We start from the raw sequence: 18,089 nt of genomic DNA on the forward strand, positions 1-18,089 counted from the left end.
ATGCCCCCTCCAGAACCAGTGAAGACTGTCATCCACTTGTGAGACTGTGGCTTTGCACTCCCCAGGATGGAACAGTGGGCAACCCACCCACTGAATAGACTTGAGAGACTGTTGCTTTGCCCTCCTCAGGATGGAACAGTGGGCAAACCACCCACTGTAGAGACTTGAGAGACTGTGGCTTTGCACTCCCCAGGACAGAATAGTGGCCAACCCACCCACTGTAGAGACTTGAGAGACTGTGGCTTTGCACCCCCCAGGATGGAACAGTGGGCAACCCACCCACTGTACAGACTTGAGAGACTGTGGCTTTGCACTCCCCAGGATGGAACAGTGGGCAACCCACCTACTGTATAGACTTGAGAGACTGTGGCTTTGCACTCCCCAGGATGGAACAGTGGGCATGAGGTCCCCTCGTGGATTTGGCGTCGTGCACTCAACCAGCTGAGGTGCCCCCCTTTCCCTGTTTTATTGCTATCTGATGCCCCTGCAGTGTTCTTTCCGTCATTTCGGGGATTGAGTGTGGGCCTCGCCCATACCGTGTGGGCCCAGTGTTCTACGGACTTCAATGGAGCACTACCTGGACTACTATTCTTGTTGTATATTTTGTTTATAGTGTATATATATATATATATATATATATATATATATATTTTTTTTTTTTTTTGCGTACTGGATTTTAATATATTACAATGGTTACACTCATTTCCTTTTGTCCTTGCATTCTTCCCGGGGAACTTGGGGGGTGTAACTGTTATGTATCATGCTGTATTAGTGTGTGTGTTGTCGTAGGTGAGGGTGCGAGTGGGGGTGTTGCGTGTCTGTGTGTCACTCTCTTTTCCCTCCCCCCTCCCCTGTGTCGTAGGTGCAGTACTCACCGTGGTCTTCGCTGCCGGCGTTCGTGCTCCTGGTAGAGGAGCAAGAAGTTAAGGGCTGGCAGGATGTGGAGTTCCGGTTCCATGGCGTCCGGATTCCTCGTGGGGTGTGTTGAGGTGAGCGTTTTCCCTTCCAAGTCCTGTTTACGCCGTCTTTTTGTTTGCGGTGAATCTGCCCCGGAAAAGGTGGCGGATTGGTAGGTTGTGATACTGTTGGCGGTACATTGTCCTCCGCCTGTCTGTTGGCGGTGACCGCCAAGCTGTTTGTTTTTACCGTGGTGGCGGTCGGAGTGGTAAAGTGGCGGTCTTTGGTGGCGGTTTCCGACACGGTCTTAATTCCATTTCTTTTGCCGCCGGCCTGTTGGCGGTCTTATCGCCACTTTAACACCAACCGCCAGGGTTGTACTGACCACCTATATGTCGTAATTATACCCGCATGTTCAGATGATATATAGCGAGGGTCTGGCCTTCAAATTCTAAAACCCTCCAAGAAGTTGATACAATGTTGATGACACCCATTGGTATCTATTGGCCACAATACCCACCCGCCAGGACGTGTCAGTGATAAATTAAATGTACCATTCTGGACCCATTCGTTGAGCTGATCTTCAGTTGCATTTGTGTATTTTTGCCATTTATAAAACTTTGCAGGGGCAGGTATCCTGGGCATGTTTAACTCCCTAATTATAGCTAAGCCTAAGCAACTTGTTTGTTGTACTGTTTAATTTAAGAATATAATTTTTACAGGTATGAGGCATGCTCTAAGCTTCCTTTCCCCTAATTTGCCAATGTCCAGTTCCCCATACACTTTTCAGATCGATCAACTTCAGCCAATATTCACAGCCTTCTATAGACAACCGGGAAACAAAGGATTCCAGATATTTAAATTTGGTATTTGTCATCAGTATATGTATATCTTTAGTAGGTGGTACTTTAAAACACTATGACTCAGCATTTCTTACATTGTGTCCAGAAAAATATGTAAACTTTTCAGAATATGTTATGGAACTCCCCTGTGGTGGAGTTGGACAATGTTCCCATTGTGTATAATTAAAAATAGTTTTGGCGCTGCTCGCTTTATGTATGAAATGGTGCCCATAATAATCATAGCAAAACATATCACCATAATTTTCTTTAGACTGATAAACATCTTCGTTTTCAAATACAGTATAATACTGCAATTTAGTCATCATAGAATCAACTGTTTTCACATCCCAATCATCAGAAACAATACCTGGTATTATAATATCGTTCACTGATATTTTAAACACATATGGTATTTGAATAACTTCCATGGGACCGTATATATCAAATACTACTTGTCCCAAACAATCCCTTCAGGAATTGGTACTGCGGGAATGTTTACAAATGATAAGTCTCTTCGGACCTTGTGTGATGAAAAGTGTGGTTTTAGGACCTCCTCCACCAATTCAACTGTTGATTTTTCAGGAAGCAAATGACCATTTCTTAACAAAAAGAAAGTGATAACAAAACCAATCCAAAGTAGAAAGTCCAGGACAGTCAAGAAAAGCCATAGATAATTCCATGGGAAAGTGAAATATGTTTTTTTTAAGCCAGTTAATTAGCTTACGTGTTTTTGATAATTCAGGTATCGAAGAGGTGAATGAGTCTGAGACGTCATCATCGAAGTCACAAAATATCCAAAAGCAGTACATGCAAATGCTGGAACCGTGGTCAGTGGTGAAGTTGGTGTTTCCCGTGGTGGTATACAATAAATAGCACCATCCGTTTGTGTTGAAGATGAGTCAAATCTGTCAATTATTTCTGTATTGCTTGATGTTAGTGGAACCAATGCAAGATCATCTTCCACCCTCCCCAAGCTCAGAGAGGTGTCAGTGTTGGTATAATCAACTTGTAGAGGGACTTTTTGACTAGTAGTGAGAGGGATTCGGGAACTACTGGATGTTCCTCATGGTCGGCAGTGCAGGATCGGCCACATGGTGTAATTTGACATTGTCGATGGAGACAAAACGATTTTCTTTGGCACCTGCCAACGGTGGTAGAATTACAGTTCTGGTACTGTGTATCCCCAATACGGGAACTGGTGCTCAGTAGGAAGGACCAAATTCCTTTTTCACAGCGACTTTTTCACATACAAGATCCCCAACCCTGGGAATCCAGCCAGTAGGTGTTACAGGCACATCCTTGATTCCTGTGGAGGCAGCACTGATAGAACAATTATCATCACGGAACTGTTGTAATTCCTGTAAGAGTGATATGTTCATTTATGTCAAAAGGTGTTTCTGCTGCCTTCACGCCAGGACCATCATGATCCAGAACATACATTTGAGTTCCGAACAGGCACCCATATGAAGTAGGACCCCCCGGGGACCTTCTAGCCAGATTATTAAGTGCTCTCTGTATTCCATATAGGTGATTAAGCCAACTACAACCCATACCTAAGGCACTGGCTGTTAAGGATTGCTTTAAATCATGGTTTAATCGCACCACAACACTATCTCCCTCAGGATGAAATGGAGACGAGTACTGGAGTTGGACCCCCAACGAAGCCATGGCGTCCCTGAATGCCCTTGAGGCGAAAGCAGGGCCCTGGTCTGAATGAAAAGCCGCAACCCCATATGAACCGATAAAGACTCACATATCTTTAATGACAGTCCAAGCATCAGCCGAGCGTTGTGGCCACACCCACAAAAATCTGGAGCATGAATCAACAGCGACTAATATATACTTGTATGCACTATCCGGTGTTAGGGGACCGCAATGATCCAAGCACACACATTGTAATAGTTTGTTTGAAATCAAGAGGGGTGTCTGCGGCGGCCGTTTGGCAGTGGAAACTTCAATTAGTTGACAGATGTCACAACAAAGGACATACTGTTTGGTCTCTTTATAGAGACCTGGCCACCAATAACGGGCCTTCAAGATCAAAATTGTAGCTGCCATATCAGCATGGGCATATGCCACCCCCTCATGCGCTGCTTTAATCAACTGTGATCTTATATCTCTATTAGGAATGTCTTGTACTCCTACGCCTGGTATCTTGACCTCAGCATTCAGCATACCTCCAATTCGGTAGGAATATTTGTCAGGAAATCCTTTAGGATAGGGCATACCATCACCTGTAGCTGTCACAGCAGCCCATATGTCTGCGTCCCTGTTTTGAACTCAAACGACTAACAGCAGCTACAGCAGCCACTGCTGACTTTGTGGCTTCATCAGCTAATGTATTCCCACCAAAGTGTATCCCAACGCTCTGGTGTCCAAGTATATGTACAACATGGACATTTGGTAGCGTCTTTTTCAGATCTGCTACTTTCCCCCACAGAAGTCTGTGTTTAATTATGTTGCCTTTGGAATCTCTGAAACCATTCTGGCGCCAGTAATGCAGATATTCATTAAAGGACTGGACACAATAATATGAATCACAAACAATCAGCATCGGCTGTGCAGGATCCGTATGTTCCAGTGCCATCAACAGTGCTTTTAGCACTGCCAATTGTGCTGTGCAATCCCCTAGGGTTTCCATAAGGTATGTATATATATGTACATATCGGCACTTACGACAGCGCAAGCAGCCAATCGCAGGTTGTGCTGAACCATCGGTGTACATGACTCAATGATATTGTTCGATAGGCAATGTATTTGCTGGAACTGGGTATTCTAGTTCATATTGCAAAAATTCTTGAGTTTGTAACTTTGGGTCAAAAATGTAATCTACATCAGTGGCTGTCAAAGACGTAGGCCATTGTATCCAACATGAATGTAATGCTTTTGCGTTAGGAACGCTGGCTTTTGTAACAGCCTCTAGGGCTTGGATCGGAGAAACAACAATAATGCGTTTTCCTTGGGCAAGAGGTCGTTCTTTAATGATAGCCATCTGTACAGCAGTGAGTATTTTCTTAGTGGGAGCAAAGCGTTGTTCTGCCGCTGAATATAAGTGTGATTTGTATGCAATCTGGACTGTCTAACCTTCATTGAATTATACATAGGTGAAACCAATAGCACCTGCTATTACTCTGATGACCAAATGTGATTTGTTGCCCCTTGTGTGTGAGTGTTGTGCTGCAAGCATTTCTGTTTGCAATTCTCGAAGAATGCATGTATGTTCAATTGTCCAGAATTTGCTTGAAAAATCAGGATGTATCAGATCATATGAAGGTTTTATGCAGGTTGCATGATCTTGAATGTAAGTTCTGCCAGAATTTAGGAAACCCAATAGAGATTGGAGTTTTTTAATTGTATTCGGAGGTTATAACTGCACATTTTTCTAATTGTGGCGCTAGGCTCTTTCCTTGACTTGACAGCACATATCCCAGAAACAGGACGCTGAGGAAGGCGATTTTTGCTTTTTTTTTAATTGAATTTGTAGCCAAATTCTGCAAATCCTACAACACCGCAGGCCACCCGTCTTAGATGTTGTAGCAGTTCATCATCCGTAAGGTAGATATCATCTACATAGGACAATGCTTCAGGATCAAGCTCGTGCAAAATTGCTGTCACACGAGCTGCGAACAGTCCTGGGCTGTTCTTATACCCCTGAGGTAAACAACAGAATTTTTTCTGGGAGCCTAGTGCACTGAAACTTGTTAAGTCTCTACTCTCAGGTGCTATATTCTGGCAGAAAAAACCATTGGAAATGTCCAGTGTTATTTTTTATTTTTTACGCACTATATTGTTCATTTGTGCTGTGCTATGTGAGTTTTGTATAGCATAAGTGTGTGTGTATGACCTCTTAAGTGTCTGTAGTCTAAGACTATGCTATATGAATGGTCTGGTTTGGTTACTGGGAACAATGGATTATTCATTGGGGAAACACAGGGTTCAATTATGCCCTGGTACTCTAAGTGTGTATTTCTCTCACAGGTGCTTTTGCTTCATGTTTTATTGGATATTGCGGTTGAAGTTCATTTTTTATTGGAATTATAAGGTAGGGGGATTCTCTATCCCATAATACGTGATTTCGGTATAATGCAGGTGCCTGTGCCAAAGCCCAATCAATGGCATAGGATTCAGCGAGTATCTTTGGAACAAGGGGAGAGAAGGAAGGCTTAATCACGTCTTCCCCATGTGGGCAGGTATGGACAAATTCAGGTGGCCAATCTTGTTCGGCCAACAAAATGTTCTCTATATTTACTACACGATCCCACAAGATTGCGCCTATTATGTGCTCAATGTCTCTTTCTAACTGTAGCGTTACTTTATACACCCTATCAGGCGTGGAGACACGCATGTCCGCAGTTTCTACTTGTATAAAGTCATCAGTTGCTTTCACCTCCAGATGCTCTAGAAGACTCCGGCGAACTATTGTGACCCCTGCCGCACTGTCTAGCAGTGCTAGTGCCCACTTCTTGTTCTTCAAGAGGACCCTTTTCCTTAGTGGCATGTCGGACTGTGACCGCTGCCACTTTTTTCTTTTTGAATTGGGGTTTTTGTTGGGGGGGTTTCTCTTCCTTTTTAACAGAAACCTCCGATGAGCGTTGTGATTCCTGTATCGGTTTCACGTACTCTGTTCTTCGCTCTGATCGCCCACCTCTCTCATTTAATTTTTCCGATGAGTCCTGAAAGGAACGAGATTGGCGTCTATCAGTATATTGATATCTATCAGGCGTTTTTATATTATCTCTATTTATGAGATTATATCTATTCTGTGGGGTCTCCATATGCGGAGATTCGCCCCTCTTTTTTAGGAGTTTGTTGTTTTTTATCCCAGCGTTTCTTATTACCCTCAGGTGGTTGCTTGGGAAAATCTTTATTAGATTTACCCTGAAATTGTGGTTTAGATGGTCTGGCCCCTAAAGTGTCTCGACCAATGCTAGAATAGGTCTCTGCAATTATCTAAGGCAGATTGCGTTCCTGATCCTAGTGTGGAACGTCACAGAGCTGCATGCGCACTGCAAGTGCGACCGCTTCCCCTTTAAGGTTACTTAAAATGATTGAAGATGCTGTGGCAAAATTACCCATCAATTGCATCCCCAAATCTAGGGCCGCGGCAGCCCTATATTCATCTTGAATTTTTTTTAACACCTCCGGTAAATTGGCAAGTGCCGGTGTACCGTGTGCAGTTGTATAGAGCGCAGCGAATACTGTGCCCCAGGTATTAGTTATCCACTGTAGGGACCATCCCAAAAGGCAAGCACATCGTTAATATTGATTGTGTATCCTGAGGTCCTGTTTGGGGAAATACAGCCTCCAGCACATTTATTTTTTGTGCTAACCAAAATGGAGTTTCCTCCCATTTGGCGGGTACTTTTCCCATGATTGAATGTACAGTCGCAGGATTTATACCTGGCATTGCCGCATATGGATGTGCTGGAGCAGCACGTGCTGGGTTTGTTTTTAATGTTTGCATTACGAATTGTACTATTGTCTTTATATCACTGTTAGATCAATATATAAGTGACGAACCTCAGCTACCGCTAAATTTGCAATAGCAGGATGTGGTGTGTAGGTGGCTAATAGAGGCCAGGTAGGACCATTGTTCCTTAGAGGACCTAACCTTACTGGTAAAATTGTGTGGGGTAGGGCGACATCAAGCCAATTATTATGTTCTTGATAAGATAGTGGTATTTTTAAATATGCATATGCACTGTATGGTCCCAGTGCATTTGCATCAACTGCTGGAAATGTGACCCAAGAATAAAACAGTTCTGTTCTAAAAGCTGCATGGGCATCCACCACAAATGTGACTGGACCCCCCTGAACCGTTAGACCATTTGCTAATAAATGTGCAGCCAGAGGTTGTCTCATATTAACTGCTATTTGTATCTGCTGTGGATTCGCCATCATAGACAGACTATATTTTCAGAGAAGGCACACACAATGGGGTTTTTCCTGTTAAAGTTCAAGCTTGAACAACCTCCAGCCTCTGAGAGGATATCCTACGGGTCTGGGGTGGAAATCCTCAGTACCACGGATGTCTCCGTATACGGTATTGAGGCGTCATTATATATAATGAGACAGAGATACTCCGGAGGACCAGAAAATTAGAGCCTGACCAAACGCTGGTGGCGCCATCTCACGTAGGCTCTCATTATTCTAATGAGTCTACTGGATTTTGAGCGGCAGAATCGCCTGCAGTGTGGGAGACTAAGGCCGATATTTATACTTTTTGACGCAAAACTGCGCTAACGCAGTTTTGCGTCAAAAAAATTAGCGCCGGCTAACGCCATTCTGAAGCGCCTTGCGGGCGCCGTATTTATTGAATGACGTTAGCCAGCGTTAGCCGCCGCCGCCGTCTGGTGTGCGTTAAAAAAAAACGACGTACACCAGGCAGCGCCGGCGTAGGGGGATATGGGGCTTCGGCGTCAAGAAATGGGGCAAGTCAGGTTGAGGCAATTTTTTCGCCTCAACCCGATTTGCGCCATTTTTTTTCACTCCCAACCCCCATAGAAATGACTCCTGTCTTAGCAAAGACAGGAGTCATGCCCCCTTGCCCAATGGCCATGCCCAGGGGACTTCTGTCCCCTGGGCATGGTCATTGGGCATAGTGGCATGAAGGGGGGCACAAGTCAGGCCCCCCTATGCCACATTTTTTTTTTTTTTTTAAACTTACCTGAACTTACCTTAATGTCCCTGGGATGGGTCCCTCCAGCCTTGGGTGTCCTCCTGGAGTGGGCAAGGGTGACAGGGGGTGTCCCTGGGGGCATGGGAGGGCACCTCTGGGCTCCTTCAGAGCCCACAGGTCCCTTAACGCCTGCCTTTTGCAGGCGCTAAAAAACGGCGCAAAATCGGCCGTACGTCATTTTTTTTTACCCGCCCACTCCCGGGCGTGAATTTTGCCCGGGAGTATAAATCCGACGCACATGCCTCGGAGTCAATTTTTTAGACGGGAACGCCTGCCTTGCATATAATTAACGCAAAGTAGGTGTCCACGCTAAAAAATGACGCTAACTCCATGGACTTTGGCGCTAGACGCGTCTAACGCCAAAGTATAAATATGGAGTATGTTTTGCGTCGAAATTGAGTTAAAAAAAACGACGCAATTCCGGCGCAAACAGAGTATAAATATGCCCCTAAGTCTATCCCACTGCTGGTGACACCTGTCGCTCCAATCCGGGTTTGGCTCCGGCTAACTAGCAGTGCCTCATCTGTACCCAAGGATAGGGATGACAGCCGAGCACATGACATACTTGGCTTCTCAGGGAAGTCGTGGTCACTCAGGTCTCAACCGTTTCTCTCATTTAAAAAAATCAGTCTCATATACAAATGACAAACAGAAGCAGTATATGTTTCAATAATGAGTTTAATAAAACAACTGCATCTTAGATAGCAAAGCGTGAGCTGCAATAACCAGGACAACACAACATGACAGTATTAAAATTGTGACCATAAGAGTGAAGCATAAAAACAACGCTATCTTATTGTTACTATGATCAATGGACTAGTTTCTATCTAGGATATAATTGAGCACAGCATGTTAAGCTCTATTTCTGCCTTTCAGGTTCCCCTGGGAAGACATCAACCCCCATAGCATTCAGCAATCAGCATACAGTCGTGGTTCCCTGGCTAGAATCTCCCTCTAACATGTAAGGGACAAGGAAGTGTTTTTATAATAACACAGCTGATGTTCCGAGAAAATGTCCCTGCGTAAGGATATGTGTTTTCTACGAATGTTGGAGACTAAACTTCTACAACGTTCACCAGCAATGTACCATGCTGTAGCCTTGGAAGAAGCACAGAGTGATCAAGAATGTCTTGTTTGAGAACAGAGTGCTGGCCTAGGCAAAAAAAATTAGATAGACGGAAAATAAAACAAGACCGTAAAAATGGTTATTGCAACAAGAATAAGATGAAGCTGAAAAAAATATATCTAGGTTAAAGTGCACAGCGGCCTAGCGTGTTAAAATAACGTGCATGGCGCTATAACTAAATCGCTACACAACACCGCCACTTCCACGCAACACCCAGGCCATCCCCCAGGCACTTCCCCTAATGAGAAGTCACCACAGTGCTGACTCTGCTTCCTATAATTAAAGGTGAAAACAATTAATCATATGGATTTTAGGCTTCAAGGTATAATAATTGATGTTCAGATCATAGTAAAGGAGGGGTCGATATGATCTCTGCTTTTCAGTCAGACAAAATGGAGCTTGAACCTTGTTGTTTTGGGGGGCATGGCCAAGAGCATCAAGATGGCGGTCGCACTCTAAGAGTGCTCTGGACCTGTTTGTCATCGCTCTCATCCACGCTGAGTTTGGGACCTAAGGCCACCATGTTCTGCAGTGCTGAAGCCCTGGGACCGGTGGGAAGCGACCGGACTGCTGGCAACTGAAGTGATCGCCTTGAGCCACTGGGGAATCGCTGGAACCCTCCTACAGAGCATGGTTGCACCCTGAGAGGACATTGCCTCACTACCGGACATTGGCTACAGCTGATGTCGGACCCACTTGCTAAGTGAAGCGTCGACTGTTGGTGGTGCGGCCCCCAAGCTGCCTCCTCCCATGGACGAAACAGGCACCAGGGCCGAGACCCAACCTTCTAATGACTAGATGTAGGAGGCTGGCCTGGCTTGTAGTGGGTACCAATGGTACTTACACATTATGCCAGGTCAAGTTATCCCTTATTAGTAGAGTGTAGTAGTGTTCTAGCTGCTTAGGCTGATAGAGGTAGCTATAGCAGAGCAGCCAAGGCTGAACTAGGAGACATGCAAAGCTCATACAATACCACTTATATCATATTGGTACTATATCATAAGAAAGACAATATTCGTAGTTACTAAAAATAAAGGTACTGTATTTTAGTGACAATGTGCCAAAAATATCTCAGAGGATATACTCCCTTAGGAGGTAACATACAAACAGTATACACAACTAACCAAATCAGGTAAGTAAAACAGTCAGAAAATAGTGAAAACACTGTAGAATACAATCAGATGCAATAGGCCTAGGGGCAACACAAACCATATACTAACAAAATGGAATGCAAACCACGAATGGACCCCTAGGCTAGTGTAATGTGTAGAGGGTCGCTGGGAGTGTAAGAAAACACCATGGGTGTTAAGGAGACCCCATCCCAAGACCCTGGAAAGTAGGAGTAAAGTACTACTATTTCCCCAGAAACACACTAAAGTCGTGATAAAGGATTTTGCAAGGACCACAACAGACTGCAAAGCACTGAAGATGGATTCCTGGACCTGAAGACCTGCAAAGGAAGGGGACCAAGTTCAAGATTCGCTAAAGTGTCCAGGGGGGGCAGGAGTCCACTAAACCTCGGATGAAGGTGCAAAATGTCGGAGGAAGCTGCAGGTTTTGCAACAACAAAAGGAGGTAGGAAGTTCTTCTTTGTGCAGAAGATGTCCCATGGCGTGCTGGAGGATGCAGAGTTGTTTCCTTGGTAAAATGCCGCAAACAAGCCTTGCTAGCTGCAAGAGTTGCGGTTGAAGAAAAAGGGTGCTGCCAGGGCCCAGGAAGGACCAGGATGTCGCCACTTGGGAGAGGAAACAGAGGGGGCCCTTGGCAACATAGAGAGCCCATGCACAGGCAGGAAACACCCGCAGAAGTCCTTGAACATGGGTTCAAGAAGTCTGAACATGGGGGTTGTCTCAACAATGGAAAGAGAGGTCCCATGACACCGGAGATCAACTCAGGGCGCTGAGCATCCCAGGACGGAGTGCTGGGGACCTAGGCCCGGCTGTGCATGCAGGATTTCTTCGAAATGTGCACAGAAGCCTGTGACAGGTTGGCGTAATGAGGACAAGTAGTCAGTAGCAGATTTGATGGTGAGTTTTATTAAGTGGCTAGATTTTGTTTTACACAGTGCAGGTGTTGCCAATAGGGTTGATGAATGTCTCTTAACTTCTTCCCTTTGTCTTCTCATTACAGGGCTCCCAGGAGGCACATGTGGGAACAAGAATGAGAGAAATGCAGGTAAGTGGATGGTCCTTTTCTATGTTCCTACTCTTTCCCTATTTTCTCTCTTTTCTCTCGTTTTTTACTTTTTGGGTTTTCCCCAGTCCAGCTCTCCTTCCCCTTCCCTGTGACCTGTCCTGTCTGCCTCCTCTTCTTTTCTTCTCTTCCTTCCTTATCTCTCTTTTGGGTGTGCTTTTGGTTATTTTGTTTCTATAGCTGTACCCCGTATTTTCCTCAGTCCATGCCTGTTTACTTGCTTCTCTTCTCTTAGGGATTCTGTCTGGACCCGTAATTCTTCCTTCGCTCTTCTATGTTTCTTTCCAGTGGCTCCCGTTTAATTTTTATGTCTGTTCGTTATGCTTCCTGGACCATAGTCTCTCATATGTACGTCCTTCCTTTTCTTTACCTCCTCACCCTGTCCCCTGAACTGGTTAGCGTATCCTGCTATACCCCTCCTATTTATTTTACCCAATAGTGTCAAGCAACCAGATATTGTGTCCCCTCCAGTTTTTATTCGATCCGACCCTTTTCCCACCCAAACTGCAACAAAAACCAAAAAATTACTGGGCCCTTCCCTGTTCCCATGCTGTCTTCATTTCTCCTTGTTTTTCCCCCCTCCGCCCCCCATTTAGTATTGGAACGCACCTGCAATGGCCACGCTTTCCCTCAAGCGTGGCCGGAGCTTGCACTGGGCTCCTCCCACGCCATGGACCTTCTGGACAGTCCCTTCGAGGTGTAGTCTACCACCACGATGCCTCTTCCTTCTCGCCCGTCGTTGGTAAGTCTCCTGGTCTCGTTCTCATCGCTTGGTTCGTCTCCGACTTCTCTCCCTGTCGCAGTATCCCCCTTTTTTTTATCCCCAAGCTGCCAGGGCCTCGGCTTCCCCTGCCGTTCTGTACCCAGAAGTGCACGGGGATTGGACGTTGCGTCTTGCACTTCCGGGTCGACAAAGGCAGCAGCAGTATTCTTCTCACCGCGAGACGGATCCGCAGGATGCAACAGCGGTCCGTCACAAAGCCCTTGTAGCTGCAGATCACATGGTGCACAGGTCTGGGAAGGGGAGGCAAGGATTTACCTCCTCCAAATTCGGACAGTTGGACCACTGGACAGTCTGGGTCACTTGGGTCCACCACCTGTGTTCCAGGGGCCATGCTCGTCAGGATGAGAGGGGACTCAGAGTACTAGTGAAGCTGAAGTTTGGTGCCTGCTGGAGCAGGGGGAAGATTCCATCGACCCAAGGGAGATTTCTTTGTGCCTTCCAGTGCAGGGTGAAGGCAGGCAGCCCCCAGAGCATGCACCACCAGGAAACAGTCGAGAGAGCCAGCAGGATTAGGCGCTACAATGTCGCTGGTAGTCTTCTGGCTACTTTGTTGCAGTTTTGCAGGCGTCCTGGACAGTCAGCGGTCGATCCTTGGCAGAAGTCAAAGAGAGAAGTGCAGAGGAATCCTGATGAATTCTTGCAAGTCGTAATCTGAGGTAAAGCCCACTACAGAGACCCTAAGTAGCCCTCAGAGGAGGATTGGCTACCTAGTCAGATATGCAACTATCAGGAGGGGTCTCGGACGTCACCTGCTGGCACTGGCCACTCAGAGGCCTCCACAGTGCCCTCACACCTCTGGAAACAAGATGGCAGAGGTCTGGGACACACTGGAGGAGCTCTGGGCACCACCCCTGGGGAGCTGCTGGTCAGGGGAGTGGTCACTCCCCTTTCCTTTGTCCAGTTTTACGACAGAGCAGGGACTGAGGGTTCCCTAAACCGGTGTAGACTGGTTTATGCAAGGAGGGCACCATCTGTGCCCTACAAAGCATTTCCAGACGCTAGGAGAGGCTACCCCTCCTCAGTCTTTAACACCTATTTGCAAAGGGAGAGGGTGTAACACCCTCTCTCAGAGGAAATTCTTTGTTCTATCTTCCTGGGACTGGGCTTGCCAGACCCCAGGAGGGCAGAACCCTGTCTGTGGGGTGGCAGCAACTGTAGCTGCAGAGAAAACCCCAGAGAGCTGGTTTGGCAGTACCCGGGGTCCATAGTGAAGCCCCCAGGATGCATGGAATTGGCTCCCCAATATCAGATTTGGAATGGCGGGACAATTCCATGATCTTAGACATGTTACATGGCCATATTCGGAGTTACCATTGTGAAGCTGAAGGTGTTGACCTATATGTAGTGCATGCGTGTAATGGTGTCCCCGCACTAACAAAGTCCGGGGAAATGGCTCTGAACTATGTGGGGGCACCTTTACTAGTGCAAGGGTGTCCTCACACTTAGTAACTTTGCACCTAATCTTCAGCAAGTGAAGGTTAGACATATAGGTGAATTATAAGTTACTTAAGTGAAGTGAAGATGGCAGTGAAATATTGTGTGTGTTATTTCACTCAGGCTGCAATGGCAGTCCTGTATAAAGGTTTGACTGAGCTCCCTATGGGTGGCAAAAGAAATGCTGCAGCACATATGGATCTCCTGGAACCCCAATACCCTAGGTACCTAGGTACCATATCCTAGGGAATTATAAGGGTGTTCCAGTATGCCAATTGAAATTGGTAAAAGTGGTCACTAGCCTATAGTGACAAATTTAAAGGCAGAGAGCATGAGCACTGAGGTTCTGATTAGCAGAGCCTCAGTGACACAGTTAGGCACTACACAGGCATACACATTTAGGCCACAACTATGAGCACTGTTGCCCTGGCTAGCAGGATCCCAGTGAGACAGGCAAAACACATTGATAAATAGGGTTTTCACTGTGAGCACTGGGGTCCTGGCTAGCAGGATCCCAGTGAGACATTCAAAACACATTGACATATCCTCACAAACAGGCCAAAAGTGGGGGGTAACAATGCTATAAAGAGGCTACCTTCTCACACTAGACAACCGGGCCTCAGAACACAGCAGTGGGAGCCTTCTGCCCCACGAGATCTGGAGGCTGGGTACCTAAAACCAAATGATCCGCAGGCAGCCTGGATTTTGGGACCTGTGTTGTGCATCTGGGCCTGACTCATCCTGGAAACATCGTTGGGAGGAGGCGGTGTTCAAGCTGGGCTAGCCCTGGTGAATCACCAGGACCAGGCCTTGCACTGCGGGGAGGTGTGCGGCCGCGGGGAACGCCAGTGGTGCTCTGAGACACTAGCCTGTGCTCCCCGGAGGAGTGTGCGTGGAATGAGTCAGTGGCGTGGCAACTGATGCTGGGGGGTCGTCCTGAGTGCTGCTGGGCTGCAGGGACTGCTCAGACTGGGCCCTGCACAGTGAGAGGTGTGGGGCTCCAGTCGGCCCTGTTGCATATGGGGCCCGGCAAAACATAATTACACCTGCATGCTCGAGGGAGGGTGTCGCAGAATCTGACCATTTGGCCCCGAGGACTCCTCCTGAACCTATTGTGGGACTGGGTATCCTCAGGATACAAGAGGCCCACACACCGACCCGCCCAACTGCCTTTGCGTGGGTGCCACCCATCTGACCCCTAGGGTGCTTCGCCTAAATTATGAACCTCACTTGCATCCTACCAGAGCAGACCCATGGGTGACAGCAGCCTGATGGGGTTCTCGGGCCTGAGGAGAACCAACCCTAGTGAGGGCCTCTATTGATTGCCTTGCAGGTGGCTGGGAGACTCCCAGGACCACTGATGACTTACCGACTCCATCCTCGGAGAAGGCAGAGATACACCCGGAAACCTGGGGACATGCCATCTGGACCAGGAGACCCACCTTTCACTGTTCCCCAATGGCCTGTGTATCTGGGCCCTGTAAGGAGCACAACATACTGTGAATCACCCTCTGCCATAGAAACATAGAGTTGGAGATCATCCAGTGACTGGGACAAGCTGGGCTTCTGTTTGTGAAACACTTGATCTTGGGTCAAGCTCTTTACGTCCCCATATCGCTGCCGCCACAAAGGATGACCCAATCCCTACAACAAGCCCTGACTACTAATCCAGCTTGCTGGTACCATGGGCAATGACAGATCTGTACGCCCATCAGCCTCCCAGACCCACATAGACAGATACGCCACCAGTCATGGCAACACATGCACCACCTCATCGAATAGGGCCCCACTGCCTGAGGGTAACCTAGCTACCATTCTTCAGGCCATCCACACCTCCCAAACCTTGGTTGAAACCAACAAAGGGGAGGTGTGGGTTGACATGGCGCTCATACGGCAAAACCTCGTTAATGCTACTACACTGATTACCAATGCGGAATCCGGCATATCTACGATGGAAGGCGACATCTCCACTTTGAAGATGCAGGTCTACTGAATTCTGTCACACACAGCTGAACTTCACTGATGTGCAGAAAATGCAGAAAACCACTCCAGATGAAATAATCTGCGTCTCTGCCGAAGGAGAAGAACCTACTCAAGCAGCTACCTTCATAGAGACCAGTATCAGATCTTGGATGCCTCCAGACTGGCTGTCCCAGTGGTTTGTTGTGCAGCGGGCACACTGGGCCTTAACACCGAAACCACCACTGGGCGCCTCCTACAGGCCTATGATCGCTTGTATCCTTAACTTTGGAGACCAGGAGGCTGTCTTGCAGGAGGCCCAGGCACATCCAGACTTATCCTATCAAGGCAACAAAGTTCTCATATTACCAGACTATACAAGAGAGGTACAATCCCAGCATCACTTGTACAGTGCAGTTAAACAGAATCTCCAGACTCCTAACTTTTCATATAGACTGTTGTTCCCGGCTCGATGTTTTCGCCAACAAAACTTAGGGGGTCATTCTGACCTTCGCAGAACGACGGAAGCACCGCCAACAGGCTGACGGTGCTTCAATGCCCATTCCGACCGCGGCGGTAAAGTTGCGGTCGGAAAACCAGGGCTGGCGGTTTCCCGCCGTTTTTGCCCCGGCTGGGTGAATCCGCCAGGGCAGCGCTGCAAGCAGCGCTGCCCTGGGGATTCCGACCCCCTTCCCGCCAGCCTGTTAAGAGGCTGGCGGGAACGGGTGTCCTGGGGCCCCTGGGGGCCCCTGCTCTGCCCATGCCACTGGCATGGGCAGTGCAGGGGCCCCCTAGCAGGGCCCCAGCCTGCTTTTCACTGTCTGCATAGCAGACAGTGAAAAGCGCGACGGGTGCAACTGCACCCGTCGCACACCTGCAACACCGCCGGCTCCATTCGGAGCCGGCTTCAGTGTTGCAGGCCACCTTCCCGCTGGGCCGGCGGGCGCTAACAATGTTAGCACCCGCCGGCCCAGCGGGAAGGTCGGAATGGCCCCAGCGGTCTTTTGACCGCGGAGCAGCCATATGGCGGTTCCCACCGCCCCTCAGGGTAGGAATGAGGGCCTTAGTTTTTGACACACTGGAGGCAGCCTGGACATGGCTCACCGAGGAGCAGCCACTTAAAGCTCCCAACATCCCCCATCTGTCGCTCCACAGCTGGACGGACCGCCAGTATTGCACGCACCACCCCAGGCCGCAGAGACAATGTACTCGCTCACCCAGGGAGTGCAGCAATAAACAAGTGTTCCTTAGTTGTCACCTTAGTCATTGCCAACCCTCTCACCTTCCGGGCCACGGGATCCAGTTTCAAACCATGACAATCTGCATAGAGGGTCTGCCACTCTGCTGCCCTCCAAGGGGGGAGGACACTGACCTATCAAGGAGCCCTGCGCTCTAAGGAGGCATTAGGCAATTCAAGGCAGAGAATGAGTGCAGTCACTGACACTTACCCAATGGCTTGGGTCCTGAATCTCTGGTCATGATGCTACATTAAGGAGGAGTCCACCACTCTATTCCCAAGTTAAGAATGTGTTATTTTTTAGTTCTCACTTATGAGGTGACAGATGCTTCAAGGGGAGAAGTGTGGGGAGGGGGTTTGGTTTGCAGGAAAGTTGGGGAATGCGTTGTTGTTGACAGTTAATTTTTGGTTGCACCACACAACACCCCGCTCCTCTCATGTAACACAATGCCACCAACTTGTTTATCACCTATGCCTGATCATCCTTACGGACTACGTCCATGGGCAGCATACACTCTGACATAGAACAGATCCAGGTGCTTTCCTGTAATGTCAGCAGGCTTTTAGATTGTGAGAAATACACGGCAGTCCTAAAATATTCTCACCGCTTTCTCCTGGCAGTCTTGATGTTGCAGGAGACGCACTTGGTGAGGAACCACTGCCCTTTTTTAGCACATCATAGCTATGACAGAATTTTCTAAGCAGGGTTTTCAGGTGGCTCCTGGGGAGTGGAGCTCCTCCTTCGTCGCTCCTTTCCACCTGCAATTATGAAGGAATTCAGGGACCACCAGGGGTGCTACTTAGCCCTGACTGGGACTCTAGGAGGATGAACAATTAGTCTCATCTCTGCTTACGCCCCCTAAGTGGCCTTGGAAGCCTTCCTTTGAGAGCTGTCCAACTTGCTGGTGACACTTCTGGATGGCCTGATGGTGATTAAG

The sequence above is a fragment of the Pleurodeles waltl genome, chromosome 1_2 (assembly GCF_031143425.1).
Source record: "Pleurodeles waltl isolate 20211129_DDA chromosome 1_2, aPleWal1.hap1.20221129, whole genome shotgun sequence".
In the NCBI taxonomy this organism is placed as follows: Eukaryota; Metazoa; Chordata; class Amphibia; order Caudata; family Salamandridae; genus Pleurodeles; species Pleurodeles waltl.